Here is a 14,247-nt window from a genome sequence, read left to right on the forward strand (position 1 = left end):
CAATGAAACAAAGTACCCTTCAGGTTCAAAATCAGACGTCCTCAAAATCATGCTTTCAGCCATTTCATCGCACAAGGGAGCGATTATTTGCTCTAAATTTACTGTCTGAAATCTGCCGGCTGGACACAAACCCCGACGCTGGACAGCCATGATGCATTTGGGATATAATTACAAACTAAAAGTTCCATCTTGAACTTCTTTTTTTTTTTTCATTTCAAGGACCTGTATAAACAAGCAGTCAGGTAAACAAGCAATAATTTCACACGATAGTTGTGTTGTATAGAAGAGAAGAAATTAAAACGTGTCCTTCGTTTACACTTAAACACAGTCCAAATTTAAATGACGAACATTGACAACATTGGATATCGTCTTCATACTGAGGTTTTAAAAGGCAATTTTCCTCGTGTGGAGTCGAGTGGGGCAATTTCAACACCAGTGGGAGATTTCAAATTAAAGCGCAATTTGCAATCAGTATAAAATACTGAAATACATCAGAGGTTCAATCAGCCTTCATGATTCCTAATCAGCCTTCACGTTCAATAAAGGAACGATTTATAACAGAGTGGACCAGATTGAAGTGGACTCCTGAATTGAATAAATTTGACTGATGTGTGCCCTGTTAGAATTCTGTGGTGGAAGAAACCCTTTTTTATTTTTACTCCAAAAAAAGGGCCAGGTTAGGAAAAAAAAAATTGTATAGTACCACTATCAATATTGTTACAGTTGTGGAAATGGACCGCAGGGAGAATCCATGAACACGTAGTGAATCCCGAGATAGTTATTTCACAAGAATGTGTTTAGATCGATCCCTGCCTTTTGCACAAGGGATTGGGGGAATGTGTTGTGGAAGGAGCAGGTTTCATCCATCCATCCATCCATCCATCCATCCATCCATTGGGATCATACTCTGTGCAGAGCGTTTGTGCTGCCTAAGCAGTGTCCTTGGCTATTGTGCACAATCCTGGCCGGGTCGCCACTCTGACACAGGATACATGCTGGCACTCATTTTGCCAACCTCGGAAGGATGACAGGTCGAGTTAACCCCACCTGGTATCAATTCAACAGGTGAGCGGGATTTGAACTCAGGACACCAGGATCCCAAGCCCACCACCCTAACCATTAAGCCAACACCAGGCATATAGGTTTCATCCCCGGTAGGGTGCAATTTTCTCCCTTTCTATCCACTTTCAATCCATCAATCAACATCTTTTGATCCTGCAATCCATCCTTTAATCCATTCGTCTATTCCAATCCCTGACATTCGTTTTCAGCCCTTATTGCTCATACTAAAATTCACTATCAAGTTTCTAGCTTTCCATTTTCTTCCTGCACGTCGCGCATTTTGGCAAGCTATTTAACGTTTCTCACACGTGCACAGTGCAGGACCTTCGAAAAGCGTTCCAGAAACAACATTGGCTTCCAAGAAACGCCTCCGCAACTTTAACACCATGGTCAGCATGGACCAATGAGAACGTCCCGCACAGGGTCAAAGAATGCGTGCCGACCCTTGCTTGCTGGAACTCCACCTACCAGAAACTCTGCTCCTTCGAAGCCATGCTTGGCCCAGGAAGCTTAAAAGGCAAGCGACAGAATCTGTTTGCAGCTGTTTGTGTGCACTGAGGATCTCATCAGAAGGAAAGGTGCCTGCATGTTCGTGCTGAGGGACCCGACTGAGCTGGGACAAGCTGCACTGAGCTGACACGAGTTGCGTCAAACCAAGACAGGCGATGCAGGGCGAGACGAGCATGAGGGCGAGGTCTTCGGCGCACCACAGCTCCACATTGATGTACACAATCTTTTCTTGGTGTTACTACAAACCGCTAGTCATCTACTTTGGAGGCACAAGGAGTATCAACAATAAAGAAAGAGCAATCAATGATTTTCCTCTTGACCCAAGAGGGCAAGGCACTCATTCGCACATCACACCCTTCCTCGAAGCTTACATTATCGTTAAGCTCCACCTCTCCCAACATCGCATCAATACCGTTTGGTCCTCGCTTCCCACCCCCACCGTTTGCCTCCCCTCCATATTGGGTATGGCAAGTACAGCCCTGTCTGTATCAGGTGAGCTAGGGGCCAAAGCCAAGCTCTGTTCAACTTATGTTCTCCTCATCTCTTTCAAATCTACAGTACATTTTCCTAGTTGAATGATGGTGCCTGTCCTGTGTCAACACAAGAAGTAAGATCATCTTGAGAGGAAAATATACGTGCTGGGGTAAGTCTCCTCTTTTGTGTCGTTGCCTGCCTGCCATATGTGCTCATAGATTGCCTGACTGTGATCATACATGCTTGGTTATTGTGATTGTAAATACGTGCTGCTCCTTGATTGCAAATAAATGCTTGCTGTTTTGTTTGGTAAGCAACTCTCAAACCTGTCCGGTCGATCTTTCCTTCATTGGTCTGGCATAGTGACGAGACGGGAAATTCTGTCCCACCGATTCACTCCGAGATAGCAGACTCCCACTCACAGTTTCGCTCGTCCGTATATAATAAGTACACTGGATGCGGAGTCAAGAGCACGTACGGTTCCCTCGTTAAAGTAACCAAACCACCGGTAAGGCAATGTGATTACGAACAGTGAGGACCATGCTCGGTTTGGTGGCAGTTGCTAAGTAACCCATCGGCTCGCAGAGTTAATTTGTGGGCGACGGCTAGAGGGTCGTAGGTTGAGCAGTGGGTCCAAGAGACCCCGCTCGTGATTGAGCTCGTCCTGAACCCGTAACAATAGGTTTTGTGGGCAATTGGTCTTAAGTATTATTCATCCGAAGCAGACTTTTTGAAATACAAATTAATTTTGAGGTTTATTAGGTGGTTTGTTAAATTTTGCAATTGGCAAACTGAACACAGCATCGATTTTTGTCGAACAATGTCGAGACGATGAAGAGAACTAATAACCAAGAATGAATGAGAAAGCGAATGCAGAATTGACACTCGTGTGGTGGTACACCAGGAGAAATGAGCAGTTGCGTATTGGGATAGATGAAGCCAATTCAGATCGTGGCAAGTCCAGACTGTATGAGTAATGCAACAAGGACAGGCCTTCAAGAAGAAAGAAAACAAAATGAAAAACTCGTGATGGGCTCACCACAATAATCATCGAGATTTGGCCGGATGAAGCTGAATGGAACTCGAGCACCCCCAATAAATGGCCAACTCGCACAGAAACCTCCGAGTTGCTCCCAAAACACGTCAAGAGTTGTGGTCCAAATGGCCAAAGCTGTGTCATGCCCCTCCCTCTCGTCTTTCTAAAGAGCTGCCCATTGTCATCACATGCTTTCTTCCATTTCTCTTCTACTCTGGCTGATCTCCTCCAGACCCCTTTCCTTTATGACACTCATTCAATCATGTGTGATGTTCTTGTCTCCCTGTTCTCCTTTAATCCTATATAGATGTGGAAACGTGCTGCCCTTTATCGTTTAATGACTCCATGACCTTACATTTCTGTCCATACAAATAAAAGTATCAAAAACAAGAGCCGTGTCATTCCACCAGTCAATCTCCTTGCTATGCTAGCTTCCAGGGCATCGAGTGCCTCCAGGGCATCAGGTGCCTCCATGTAGCCTCCCTGCCTGCTTCACTCCCTATTCTCACCCCCAGAAAGGTTTTGTCTTCACCAGAAGAAGAAGAACAAGAACAAGAACAAGAACAAGAACAAGAACAAGAACAACAACGCGGAGCTCTCTTAGAGCCAGCATTCGCGACGCAACGCGGCTAAAAACGAACATTTACCCCCCCCCCATAACAAATACATATCGTACACCAAAGGTATTCAGAACAAGAGCAAACGGGGCAACGGGGATTGAATTTGGCAGATTCGCATGAAAACAAATACCAAAGCTGACCGTAACGCAAAAAGGAGACCGCACTACTCGCCCGAACAGACGCATGCTACTCCAATCACAAGCAGTTATAATTGATCTATATAATGGCTAAAACTAATAAGTTGTTCATCCTTAGACTTCTTTTTTTGTACATAAAGTCAAGGCTCGTGGAAGAGCAACGACACAGAACGGATCAAGACACAACATAACAAAAGGAACAGCAGAGAGAGAAGGGGGAAATGCCAACAGTCGGAGTGTGAGGGAGAAAATCGATGGAGACAGACAAACAAGGGATATGGGTATGATGAGGGGTAATATAAGGGAGAACGCAAGGGGTGCACAAGATGGATACTGAAGCAAATTTTGGGGGAGCAGTGGGGGTGGTTTAACAGGTGTAGAAAAGATCATGATTTTTGGATGGGGGCTAATCTGAGATGGTAGTGACAGCTGTCATGAAGACCTTGTGGGAAGAATGAGATTGAAGAGAATGTGCAAGTTGATTCCACAGACAAGGAAAAAAAAAGTAAATAAATAAACCAATGTCACCCGCAGGGTGACCCGTATCTTGCCAAAAGGTGCCGTGTGACTTATTTAAGGTCACACTGAGGTGAACAGAGCTGCTATCCACCAGGAGCGACTCCTTGAGGAATATCTGCCTACGAGAGATTCCGATGAGAATCGTTCTATAGAGTAACCATGAAAAATATGCTTTTTTCTCATAACATCACCAAATGACGTCATAATGTCTCAAGCTTGACATATCTAGAAAGCACTCATCGAGGTGTTCAATTTGAGGTACTACACGATATGGTTCCTAAAACTTGAAAATTTGACCTTGGGGTCAAATATGTTTGACCTGAGGCGCTAACCATGAAGGTCAAGGCCAATCGCCACCAAAAATTAATCAGCTGAGCGCCAGACCATGAACTATATTCCCATGAAGTTTGAAGACGATCCGATCAAAATTACTCAAAAAAATAAGGGTTTTGTCGACTCCCCTGATTTGCGACAAAGTGACCTTGACCTTTGACCTTCAAAATTTTATGCGCTGAAAGGGACCTCTATAGGCCTCTGATATGCGAAGTTACAAAAATTTCCAATGATAACTGTGCTCTGCAGAGTGATTTATACGTGATTACAGACCAAAAAAAAAAATAAAAAAATAAAAAAAAATGAAGGTCAAGGCCAATCGCCACCAAAAATTAATCAGCTGAGCGCCAGACCGCCAGACCAGACCATCATATTCCCATGAAGTTTGAAGACGATCCGATCAAAATTACTCAAAAAATAAGGGTTTCGTCGACTCCCCTGATTTGCGCCAAAGTGACCTTGACCTTTGACCTTGACCTTCAAAGTTTTGTGCATTGAAAGGGACCTCTATAGGCCTCTGATATGCGAAGTTACAAAAATTTCCGATGATAACTGTGCTCTGCAGAATTTTTTATACATGACTACAGACAAACAAACAAACAAAAAAAACAAAACATACAAGCTGACTAACATATCTTGCAAAACTTCGTTTTGGCAAGATAAAAAAGAGCAAATGAGTGGAGGTGAACAGCGATCCCGGATTTAGGCAGTTTCATCAGAAGGGGGTTATGCTGATGGACCGCATGCGCTCTGCAGAAACTTGGGGGGAGGGGTGGGGTCAAAGCACAGAGGGGGCAGAGGGTGCAAGCCCAGAAAGGAAGCGGAAGAAGACAGAGGGACCGCCGACCTGTCTGTGATGGCAAAGTGATAGGCCAGTAGACTCAGCTTCATCACAGGAGATTCCAATTATCCTGAAGGACTTTGTGTCCATGGTGTTAATCTGAGCAAGGTGTGAGGCAGGGGCGCCAGACGAGATTCGATTCGCTTGAAAATAAACACCAAAAAGCCGACTTGCCCTTCAAGTAAAAATATTTTTTTTTATACCACCAGTACAAATAATTTGTATTTGCCAATTTGTTTATACCACGTTATAAATTCGAACACAAAACTTTCATATCTTATCAAACACAAGTCCACGTACGTATGTTCCTTTGTTGCATTCCCGAGTTCATCAACATCCATCCAGTTATGGTTTCCTCAAGACCGACCACTGTTTCGTAAACATTTAGCCTTTTCTTCTCGACAAGATCGAGGCTCATGGAAGAGTGAGGTGACAGAAAGTAAAATAATTAAAGAACGAACAGTGAGGCCACATTTGAACACAAGAAAAGGAATGAACGAACAAGGAAAAGAGGAAAGAGAGGAGGGAAGGAAAGACAGTGATGTGTAAATAAGACGGCTGCGTTCGGTTCGTTTGGGTTAATCGGGCAAGTTCGATGGTCGGGATGGGGGATGACATGGGGTGGTTGTGCATCACTCACTTTTAGACCCCGGAGGGAAGAGTGGAATTGAACAGTCGAGGGAAGGCAGTTCGGCATCCAGGAGAAAACAGGCACAGAGGAGAGCAGATGTGCATTTGCGCTAAAAATGAGCAAGAACCACTTCATTGCAGTTTATGGACGCTGAGCGTTCCTCAAGAACATGCAAGAACACGTTTTCAATATGATACAAGCGTTTGATTCCGATTTAAAATGAAAGTGAAAAGGAACGGCACCCATTCCAAACAGCTATGGCAATTCCAAAAATTGCCACTTTATTTAGTCCTGTACATATACGAGTGCTTCTGTGAAGCAAATTGAACTATCTATATCCCAGATTAAAGGCCAAATTGAGTAAAAGTGCACCAAAGCAATCTTTCAAGGTCAGTACGCAACACCATCGGTGTAAACGGCAGCTCTGAACAAAACGTTTGAAGCAGATACTGATCTTTGTTCATTGAGAGTTGAATTGGATTCTAAATGGGAACCTGAACTTTGGATCCCTGTTTATCAAAAAATTGTATCACGTCCTGCGACACGCTCATGTAGGCACAGCAGTAACATATCACTCTCGTTCATCTTAATCATTGTAATTTCGTTGGAATCTTGGAAAACAACTTGGCTGGAGTCACTGCAAATTATGACCAATTCACAACACGAAAAACAAAGATTTTCTTTGTGAGCATGTCGTGTGTTACTTCGATTTCTAACTTACTTTTATAACGAAAGCAACCAGCAAGCGTTTCCTTGCATCTCTGACGACATTTTTGAATTTTGTTCCGATTTATTTTGCTTGAACATCTCTACAAATAATATTTTTTCATATACATTTCCTGACTGCGGTCGAGCCCACACTCTAACAAGTGGAGACACTCACTCGACGTAGGATTCTGCAAGACAACCCTGTAAAACACAAGTGTCTGAGAAGACCCCACATAGTTCAACTGATCACATGAAATGTAACAAAATATATCCCAGGAAGGAATTTTCCTTTGATCTGAAATTTATAAAATGTGTTGAAGCAGAGAAAAAAAAAAATAAGGGTGTAAAACTTCCCAACCATTCACATATACCCGGTGGTGCTCTGCCTGAGGGCAGGTTCAGTGCTGCCAAAGCAGGCCCACGACAAACATCACACAGAGTGGTTTCCTTTACCTTCCCAATGATAGTCAGGTCAGGAACTTGGAATTTAGCCAGGGTGCCAGCAATAACAAATCCTACTCTTCACAAAAGATGCCGTGGGATCTTCACCATCCACCAATGGATGCCAGCAGAAGATACACGCAGCTTAATGTCCATCGAGGGACGGCACACACTTTGTGATTTCGTACTTGTGAAGCAACAAATCAAGTTTATAGTCGGGTTGAGAATCGAGCAAAGCGAGACAGCTTAAGCCTTAAATGGAAGTGTGCTACCTCTGAAGCATACTCTTGGACCCCAGCCACCCTATCTGCAAGCAAATCATGCACTGAACACAACAAAAAAATTAATGTGCTCGGCGACAACACATTTTAGGAAACATTTTAATGTTGTATAGTCTGACTGGATGATCCAAACACACTTGACTCTGAGTTATCGAGCCCGGGTTTGAAAATTGAATCTCAACCCAGCTACAAACGTCATCCCCGGTGTTTCACAAGCAAGGTGATTCGTCAAAGTGTGTGCCAAGCATGGTGTTGGGTTAGTGGTTAGGTTGGTTGGCTGAGGATCTTAGGGTCCTGAGGTTGAGCCAAGTTGGCTGCTGAAATAACATCAGGTGGGATTGACTCAGCCTGTCATCCTTCCGAGATTGGCAAAATGAGTACCAGTGTACTGGTAGAGGGGCATAGCATCAGCGGCACAGTCGCGCTTCCAATAAATGATAGCTACCCGGCAACCAAGCTGCCATATGCAAGAACAGAATGTCTTTGCCATCCCTCAGATGGACATTAAAATGGGCATCTCATCTGCCAGCAATCGTTAGTGGACATTAAAGATTCCCCGGTCAAGTACTAAGCAAAGAGTGGACTCGAGCTATAGCCCTGGCCAAATTCAAAATTCCTGCACACTCGGTCGAGTATCCTGTGTCGGCGTGGCGACCTATCCAGGATTGTAACTCTACCCAAGAAACTGCTTCAGCAAAGCTGACGCTCTGTATAGAGCATGGTACACGACGATGACGCAGAAGCCGTGCACTGTTATTTAGTCTAACAACAGCTCCCAACACCCCCCCCCCATCCCAGTTTCCACCCCCACCGCCCCAGCAGTGAGCACTGTGTAGTCTGGGTTTGACTCCTGGCCAAACTATAAACTGTTTGATTGATGCTTCATCACAACATCGTTGTAAAAATGTGTGCTGCCCTTCAGATTGAACATTAAGCTGGGTGTCCCATTGGATACCATTAGTTGGTGGCCATTAATGATGCCCTGAAGAGAAGGCAAATTATCACCGGCACTTTGGCAGTCATAAATTCCTGCTGAAATCACCTTCCGTCCAATGCCAGGCCAGACCAGACCAGACGAGCCGGTCCATGAAAGACTTTGGGTCAAACATGTTCCCCGGACAACCCCACAGAAGGCCGGAATCATTTAATCGATGAAAATCAAAGTAGATTTCAAAGTTTATTAAATTTTACCAAAAGTAATGTGACCGTTAAAGCCACGAACAAAGCTTTAGAAGGCTTTTCATACATTCCGTTCACTGAATTCCAACACCCACGCCATATCCTGGGCAAAGCGGAAATATCAAATGGAGCATATGGATCGAATTAGTACAAGTGCCTGTACTGTGGTAGGTTATTCCGTGCAGATAACATGCAGGAATTACCCTTTACAGGTTTGTGTAAACCAATATACTGTATTGGTAAAGCTACGGAAAGCAACAGTCTTTCAAATGAGTCAATTTGAGATTCAAATGAAAGAAATTTGTGAAAAACCAATAAAGGAACAAAGTCAAGCTGGAGACAGTGGAAGAAGAAAATGGAACTCATGATTCCAGAAAATAAACACGAGCTGCACCGCTAAAACAAGCGGAGCTCTCATTCCGTTCGCCCCCCCCCCCCCCACTACCCCAATTCCACCACCCATCGAGACCATACATTCTTCACTCACTTGCTTTTCCAAGCACAGTAGTTAGAAAACATACAGGGTCAGTGGAAAAATATTTGTGGCAAACGCAAGAGGCTTCCTATGGAATGAAAAGCCATTTCACAATGTACGATTCAGGCTCGAGCCAGGTGAACCAAAAATGGTCATAAAAATTCAAAGATGCCAAATTGCTGATCTCAGCTCCAAGAATAATTAAAAAAAAATCCTCCCCACAACTACACATCTCTCGACTACAGATATGTATTTGTAAGTTTTTCTCACTACCTTCAAAGGCCTCATGCAAACCAGTAATGAGGTAATTGAACTATGACCACAAAATAATTCAAGTCTCATTTTAAATCCAGTTTTAATTCCATTTTACTGAATTGACTTTTCCAATGATCAACCAAATATAATTCCTGAAGCTCATGGGCCATCGACTGGGGAAATAAAATCACCTGTAATAGGTCTTCCTTTTCAAAAGTAACCCCTTCCTGGACAAGGTTAACAAAGGCCCAATAAGCATTTATTACAAACTTCATCTTGCTTCTATTAAACAATGCAATTCTTGGCATGTATGTATGTGTTTGTATGTGTATATGTATGGACATGTGAAAATCAAAGGAAAACAAGTGAAATCCTTCAAAACAGCACGTGTGGTGAAGCAAATGAGTACACTAATGTTATTGACAGAACCACTTATCACTTTGCCACCAATATCTGCCATAATTGTAAGTAAATTTCAACTACTAATGCATGATGAAACACTTGTTTATGGCTAATATGAAAGAGAATGATGGCAGAAGAAGAATAGCTTTCAGCGTTCGGCGCGAAATGCCATGGTGGGCGGAAATGACGGCTTTCGTTCGTTCGTACATGAGAGGGGAGCGTTTCTTGGTTTTTTTTCCGTCAAGCAATAAATTCAATGGTTTTCACATATATAAAACATATTCGTTTCACAAATTTCCATTGAAATACTCGGGTGTTTCCGTCAATTGTCACCATTTCCGTCTTGGTTACGCACTGCCATGTACCAGACGGCCATCATTGGCTCACTTGAGGCACATGGGGGGGGGGGGGGGACACCGGGGACATTTCAAACTGCAATTGTATACAGCGCACGCGCTGTAAAAACACAAGGCTGCCACGATCTCTACCAGATTTTGCATACGTGTTGATACTACCCAGGGTCAGGTCATGGACACAAGGAAGGAATCCCCCCCAACCCCCTGTTTCATAGGGGGGGGAGATGACTTGCCAATGCTCCCACAAGGAACGGGTGTTTCTAGTAGGAATAAATGCTTCTCGGACCTGAGTATAGTAAGTCTTCCTCGCAAAAGAACACCCTTCCTGGATAAAGTGAGGGATTTGACAAAAATGTATCGATCGTACTGCGAGCCACGCCTTACAATTCGACAAGTGTGAGTACAGCCGTTCGGCTGCAGTTGAATCCACAAACCTCCAATGGCAATTTTTGGAAAACAAAACAAAGGGAAAGCAAATTTAAACCGAGAGCAGAATGTGACACCTTGGCCTTGCACACGAGGAATGTCGATTTTGAAGCCAACACTTCGACTATTTCACCAAAAACAATAACTTTTACTGCTATTAAAAGACTAAAAAGAAAAGAAACAAGAAAAAAAAAAAACAAGGAAAAAGCCAGACCTCTTCAGACAAAGAACACTACATGGAATGGAATGTGGTAACAGAAGGCATTGGATACAGGGGAGGGGTAATTAGAGGGCAGTGAGAGACAAATTGTACACATTTATCTACAAGCTGCTACCAGCGACCAGAAAGTAAAAGTATACATTGCAACAGTTACATGGGAATATTTTTAAAAGTTTACATCAGCATATTTTGGATAGCTGTTTTACATTTCAGAAAAACTGGCCAAAAAGGCGAATCACACACATACAAGGCGTTAATAGATTTGAATTGATTAGAAGTCGAGAAGAGTAGACTTACCATCTATGAAGAGACTACGGTAGTATTTCAACAACAATCTCGTGCAAGTTATCAGACGGTCAACAAATTAGATCACCTTTGCATGCAATTAAAAATAATAACTTGAAGGGCAATAGATAGAGCACATACCTCCGCTGCGCAAATGCCTGATCCAGTAGAACACATCAGGCCCAATAATTTTCTTAATATCATGCTATATATCGTTTTTGGACCCATCTCTCAATGGTGAAGAATCACTCGTAAAATTAAAAAACAAAAATTATCAGATCCGGATCTCACCAAAATCAGACAAAAGACAGATAGAGACAGACAGACAAACAAACAGGGATGAAAACACAATCTCCTTCCACATTTGGTGGAAGAGGTAATAAGACAACTTGAAAATTTGCAAAAAGCAGAAACAAACGAACAAATGAAAAATCACTCCGAGTGCCAACTTGGCGAAACGGAACGGCACTCCGTAGAGAACATACCTCCACCAGGCTGAATAGTTCACATTTTGTATGCCACTGATAGATTGGATCTGATACCAGACCTTAACCAAAATCGAATTGGCTTGTTCTTGTCACCTAACCAACTCTTCCTAACCAAAAACTCTTGTTTTGTCACAAGTTGTCCACACATTTTAGAGATAACATGCCATACGTAGTTTTGGACCCCCATCTCTCACTGGTGAAGAATCACCAGAAAAATTTGAATCCGGATCCAGAATTCAGATCTTCAACAAAATTGAAACAATTAGTCCTTCTCACAAACCCAACCTGACCACCAAGTTTCATCCGAATCCGTCCTCAACTTTTTGAGATAACATGCAATATAATTTTTTAGCCCCATCTCTCAATGGTGAAGAATCAGTCAAAAATTAAATAATTATTGTATCCAGATCTGGAATTGAATCTTCACCAAAATTGAATCAGTACTTTTTAGTGGCACTCCCAACCTGTCCACCAAGTTTCGTGTGAATCCATCCATTACTTTTTGAGATATTGTGCTATATATCATTTTTGGCCCGATCCCTCAACAGTGAAGAATCACTTGAAAGATCCAGATCTGGATTCGGATCTTCACCAAAATTTAGTGTTGCCATCCTTGGCCAGTCACCTACACAGACAAAAAAAAAAATCCAAAACGATTGCTTGAAAACTGGCCAAAAATCATGTGACAGACAAACAGACAGATAGACAAATGCTGCAGACAAACATACTTGGCAAAAAAAAAAATTGCCAAGTAACAAACAAACAAATAAATGGAATACCCTGTCAGATAGATTCATTGGTGCGATAACCTGTTGGATAGATTCAGCTGTCAAATCGGAGTTCTATCGCAGACGTAACCAAAACTGCCATGGTGCAGTGTTTTCAGTGACGCTGCATCTTGGAACACTGCCCTACAAATGGTGATATTAATCCAGTTGTCCTTTATCTGCATTACGTGAGTGAATCATTTTAAATATCCCATAACAACTTTTGAAAACAGGCCACTGTGTTCCGGTCCCGTTTTCAAATTTCCTTTTACGACTCAGCACAATAAGTAGTACTCCCAACGATCAGAGGGAGTGCTGGAGTGCAGACACAACACTGATATAATTGGCCAAATGCCCCCCTTTTGTCCAACTCCTTTACCCCCCCCCCCTTGTACAAATAGTTTGTTTTTTAACCAAGAAAAACACCACAATGAGGCCAGCTTACTGTTCACTCATCTTCGTGTAATCACCTACAAATGAAAGCTTAAAAAGGAGTTCGAGTCCCACCTCGTTTCAAGTTTCCACATTTTTACCACTTCTGTGACAGAGTTTACCGCGGTTTCCATCTTTATCACTCATATCCTTCCATAACCATCAATCTTCCCCACATCCCTCATCCTTCCAAGTCCCCATCAACTCTGCTGTTGGGGTGTGCCTCTCCTTCCCCCCTCTCTCCCTTCCTATTGTTACCTCCACCATCTACAATGGAAGGAGGATATGTTTTCACCCATCTGTTTGCAGGATATATCAAAAAGTTGTGGACGGATTTGGACGAAATTTGGTGGATAGGTTGGGTGTGAAAAGGATGAAATGATTCGATTTTGGTGAAGATCTGGATCCAGATACGAGAAATTTTTTCAGTGATTCTTCACCAAAGAGAGATAGGCCCCGAAACGATGTATAGCACGATATCTCAAAAACTTGCATTCGGATTCGGACAAAACTTGGTTAGGTCAGGTGTGCGACAAGGAAGAGTTGATTCAGTTTTGGTGACGATGCAGATGTGGATACAAATGAGAATTTTTCTATCTTTTTAAAATGATTCTTCACCATTGAGAAATGGGGCCAAGAACGACATATGGCACGATATTTCAAAAATTTGTGTACGAGTTATGACAAAACGAGGTTGATGAGCTGTGTAGGTGATAAGAACAAGATGATTAGATTTTGTTTCAGGTCTGGTTGCATATCCAGCCTAACAGTGGGATACGAAACATGAACTGTTTAGCCTGGTGGAGGTATGTGCTCTACTTGGTGCCTTTCATCTTGTTTTGCTATGCCCTGATCCATTCTGTGTTCTGACTCCTCCATGAGCCTCAACACTGTAGACAAAAAAGAAAATAAAAAATAAACCAGGGGATGCGATTTATTTCAGTTAAATGTACATTCACACTACAAGTCAATTAAATGCTTGCAAAATGGGGTCACAGCCCTTTTGAAGAGCAAGTGAAAAAAATCAATGCGCACATTAAAGTGACTAAAGTAGGGTTTAAACAGAATCTCTTTGCAACACATCCATTGGGTTCTGCCAAGGGGAGTTGGGGGGGGGGGATTCTTGTTTCATGCTTGATACAACACAATGTTATCAATAGTTTACAGCTGCAATTCAAGAGTATATCTTGCAACTATAGCAATGTATCCTGCAAGATTATATTGAACGTCTAATAGTATTGTTGTAGTTCTACAAAACAGCATGCCTCAAAGGCAATGGCAACCAACATCCAGTGATCCCCTGGCAGTTATTTCGTAAGTCTTCATGCAGTTCGACCTTCCCCTCATGTCTAGTGGGTTAACGGGACGG

General features: G+C 42.7%; 1 protein-coding gene across 7 annotated transcripts in view; it reads right to left on the reverse strand.

Moving 5' to 3' along the window:
* PPFIBP1 (PPFIB scaffold protein 1) overlaps positions 1–14,247 on the reverse strand; it is a 262,577-nt gene that overhangs the window by 221,299 nt on the left and 27,031 nt on the right. The window contains exon 2 of one of the 7 annotated variants that reach the window (XM_085884520.1): positions 6,173–6,272. The exons of the other annotated variants lie outside the window; for them this stretch is intronic. The gene's annotated coding sequence lies outside the window, so the exon portion shown is untranslated. The remainder of the gene's footprint in view (positions 1–6,172; positions 6,273–14,247) is intronic. 7 annotated transcript variants of the gene reach the window in all.

The sequence above is a fragment of the Eptatretus burgeri genome, chromosome 6 (assembly GCF_056783735.1).
Source record: "Eptatretus burgeri isolate ZD-2024b chromosome 6, Ebu_testis_v1, whole genome shotgun sequence".
Classification (NCBI taxonomy): Eukaryota; Metazoa; Chordata; class Myxini; order Myxiniformes; family Myxinidae; genus Eptatretus; species Eptatretus burgeri.